Here is a 4,523-nt window from a genome sequence, read left to right on the forward strand (position 1 = left end):
AACTCATGTATCAATAAACGAGTCTTGCTGGACACCATCGGGTGCGCATTTCTCCCGTCGATCTCCCACACTTGGCCTTCTTAGCCACCTGTGCACAGTTGGCTCATATTGAGTCCCTGTCGCCTACACTGCCAAGTCTCTTTCTGACCAACACTTGAGCCACTCTTCCCCCAGCCTGGAGCTGCATGGGGTTGTCGTGTCTTTAATGATATAGCAGTGAGGAAAGCACTATAAACTTATCATTTATATCATACTTCTTTTCATAAACTGTAACTCTAATCTTCATTTAACTTACCAAACACATCAATTCAGGTCACACCAATACATCCAAGATCATCAGTTGTTTTCCTAGCATAGTTCAAATTGAGGAGTGATCTGTGGAATCATGTGTCAGTATATATATAAATCTGAAGGCAGATGACACTAGGGAGGTGTTTAGTACTGTGTTGGAAGCTGCAGCTGTACCTATCAGTGTTGTGGTGTATAACTGTCACTCAATGCTGAGTCCACCTCAGAAGCAAAGTTGTTTTATTCTGGCTGTACTTTTATAAATGCTATTTTGGAGTAGCAGCACAGCAGCCATGAGGCTTAGGCCTTATATCATTTCTACTTGCTGCACAACATATCCATTTTTAAGAATCATGCTTTCTATATAATAATTATTGTAATAAATGGAAAATATTCAGCCTCAATGTGAATGACAAATGAGTGAGGAAGTTAAGGTGTCTACAAAAAATAATGAGTTTTGGTGTGATTCATGCCCAGCAGTATGGGGAAATAAATTAACACGTTGACTTTCATCAACCTAGTTTTAAACATCAAAGCAGTTTAGAAATAAAAGTGAAATAACTGGAAAGCACAGGCCATAAAGTGATTTAAAGCATGTTTTTGGAATTTTTATTTTAAAAGGAAGAAATGGTATTATTCTAGCTAAATGTGGATATCTCCATGACAGTTATGAATGTATGAAGTTCTCTCCATGGAATAATCATTTTGTAGTCAGTGGAAAAAGGTAAACTCTTCCTGATACCAGGTTCTAAATGTGACCATAAAGTAGATACCAAAAAGGCTGAGAGAACCATGTCAGCACACTTTGTGGAGCAGGGAGGAGGTCTTGATGTTTAAAGCTGATCTGCTGACTGTGGGAGATGATATGGCTAAAAATAAGTCATTGCTCACCATCAATGCCGGATGTAGCCATCCCAATAAAATAATAATAGCAAAGAAAGATGCTAGAAGAAATTATGGATTCAATTATCAGGGCAATTACCAGTTCTTCCTCAGTCAGCAGAATTGTCAAGAAGCAATGCAAGTTTTCTTATCTTTCTGGGTTTTTGTTTGTTGTTGTTGCTTTGCTTTGTTTGGTTTTCTAATAAACTGGTGATTTGAAGCTTAGAAACTTTTGGAAATGTCCTGACTGCCAGAGACCAGTGAGAGTATGTGGTTGGTTTTAGGCAAAAAATCTTTTATCACCAGTCTCCTGTGACCAGTTACTTTTGGGTTTTGTGCTTTTTGTTACTTAGACTTACATTTCTCCTAAAGGTTTTCCTTGTAACACTATTTTTTTCTGAGCAAAATATAAATAGCAGTTACACCTTGAGAAAACAGGAGTCAGCTTCTTGCCTAAATGTTTTTACTTTGACCTCAGTAAAGACATGTTGAAATTGCTTGATTTTAAACACTCATGGATCCACAAGGCAACAGTAATAAGAAAATACCCCTATACACCCAGCTAAAATAGATCTCTGTGTGAGCCAAGGCTGTTGAGATTCCATTTCCTTTTGGTTTGCTGCTCTGTTCACGTGTGCATGGCCTTGCTGACCAAGTGAGTGACTGCAATGCCATTGCACTTACTACTGAAACTCTCAGCAGTGGAAATTAGACTTGATTTCCAAATCCTGGCAACATAGTGGTACTTAGCTAGGCTCTTCCTGCTGGTCTTTTAAATTAAAGTGAAGCATCGATGATAGCCTTACTGCTCCCCTGGTAACTTTCCTTCTGAATCCATGCAAGCAGGATGTGATAAACCTAGGACAGTAGCTGGTAGTATTTTGTCAGCAAAAGTATTTTTTATTTTTTATTTTCTTTTCACAAAAGTATCACAGAATAATTAGAGGTGGAAGGGACCCTTGAGGATCCTCTAGTCCAACTCCTGCACAGACATCCCTGACAGTCACACCCTGTGCTGAGAGCATTGGCCAAACACCTCTGGAGCTCTGTCAGCCTTGGGGCTGTGACACTGCCCTGGGAGCTGTTCAGTGCCCAAACACCTCTGGGGGAAGAAGAACCAGTTGCTAATCTCCAGCCTAACCCTCCCTGACACAACTCCAGCCCATTCCCTGGGTCCTGTCCCTGGTTGCCAGAGAGGAGAGGTCAGTGATACCCCTGTACTTCCTTTTGTGAGGAAGTTGTATCCACTGATGAAATGTCTCCTCAGTCTTCTCTTCTCCAGCTGAAGAGCCCAAGTGCCTCAGCCACTCCTCATGTGGCTTCCCCTCAAGGTCCTTCACCATCTTCATTGCCTCCTTTGGACCCTCTCTAATAACTTAACATCTTTCTTATCTTGTGGTGCCCAAAACTGCACACAATATTCAAGGTGAGGCTGCCCCAGCACAGAGCAGAGCAGGACAATCCCCTCCCTCTGGCCATGCTTTGCCTGATGCACCCCAGGACACAGTGGGCCCTCCTGGCTGCCAGGGCTCACCATTGCCTCATATTCAACTTGCCCCAGGTCCCTTTCCATGGCACTACCTTCCATTCTCTCATTCCCCAGTCTATACGTTCAGCCAGAGTTGTCCCATCCCAGGTGCAGAATTCAGCACTTGCCCTTGTTAAACCTCATATGTTTAGTGATTGCAGATGTCAACTGCTTTCTCAAATATCTAGAACTTTCAGCTTTTGTTACTATTGCCAACACATGGAAGTGATGGCTTTGCTTGTCTTTACCCATGAGGTTCATACTGTAGCACATAACATCCTATGCCACCATAGCTTTAAGAGGGCACACATTGACAAGAAAGCAAAAAATAACTTCAGTTCCTTCCTTTCTAAAGGCCTTCTAAAGACAGAGCCCCTGCTGTTATATTTGTACAACTGAAAATCAGGGGGAGAGGCATTTGCTCACAATTACCATTGATTTATTGCAGAGGAACTGAACTTCAAATCAGATCTGCTTTAACAAGCAAAAGCAAGATCATGTTTTTGAATCATGGCTGGTTAATGAAAGGGGCTAAATTTTAAGGAAAGTCAACTATTTTGGCATCAGGCAGCTGGCTTTGCTGCCTTCTGAGCATCCATTTTTAGTCATTCTGCACAATTTGCGCTTCTGTAAACTGCTACAAACAAAATGCTAAATTCTTGCTGACAAAAGTTATGAGCAAATCTGATATTTCAGCTCCTAATTCATGGAATCTTATGGAAAATTCTGGAATATAGTGTTATATCTTTATTTTTCATATTTTTTCATTGTCAAATAACTTCATCTGATTTATTCCATGAACTGTTCTCATTATATTTTTGTTTAGCATCATGTCTTTCTATGAGTTTGTCTTCACATTTCACTGCATTATTTTTCCCATTTGTTCTATGCGACAGCACAGGATTTTGGAATTAAAATATCACCCAGGTGAAGACTTGGTTGTATCTATGTAAGTGGTAGCAAACTGAGTGTTTGTGGTTTTCCTTGCTGTGTGGGTGATGTGTTTTTCAGATGTTTCATAATACATTGCTTTTAGTGGACTATTTAGAATTCAGTATCTTGTCCCATTAAGCAATTTTTTCCACTACAGCCAGAGGCTTATATTTTGACATTTGTACATTGGTGAGATGTTAATCTGTGTGGAGTCATCCTTATGACTAATTACTTCAAAATATGAACCCAGATCTCAGAACCTGAGTTGTAAGTCCCAGCTATGAATCCAGTTTTCTTTTTGTAAGTATTTCACTCTAACCAAACTCATCAGAATTCACCTCACATGATTTATAAAGGGATTGACTCTGCAAATCCTGAGCATAAAAATTCCTTATAAAGATACCTTGAGTCTCCTGACTCAGTCCTGGGACACTTGAAGACCCAGCAGGTTAGATCAGTATTCAATATTTTTCAGCCTGATTATCATATCTCTGTTCCTGTCTTCCAAAATGAATTATGTTCAGCTGTTTTGTCAATTTTTCATGAGAAAAGATGTGGAATTAAAAATTAAACCTGAACATTACCAGGCTGATATTCGAAATGTGTAGGCACATTTTTTTCCATTGAAATTTGTTAGCTCAATTGCCTTCGCTTTTTTATATTTTCAAGAGTGACAAAATAGAGAAAATTTATTTGAATCATCAAGTCACATTCACAAATTAATTCCACATTGAGGCTTGGCTTTTTAACAGCATTTTGCCACTGCAGGAAGCAGTTGTCTTCCAAGACCATGGCTAGCCAGGAAATGTCTGATATCTCAAATGTTTTGGTTTCTTGCCGTGTTGGTAGGTGTGCATGTTTTTGACATGGCAACCCAGACTGTCAAGAGTGC

The sequence above is a fragment of the Acanthisitta chloris genome, unplaced genomic scaffold (genome assembly GCF_000695815.1).
Source record: "Acanthisitta chloris isolate BGI_N310 unplaced genomic scaffold, ASM69581v1 scaffold13667, whole genome shotgun sequence".
Taxonomy (NCBI): Eukaryota; Metazoa; Chordata; class Aves; order Passeriformes; family Acanthisittidae; genus Acanthisitta; species Acanthisitta chloris.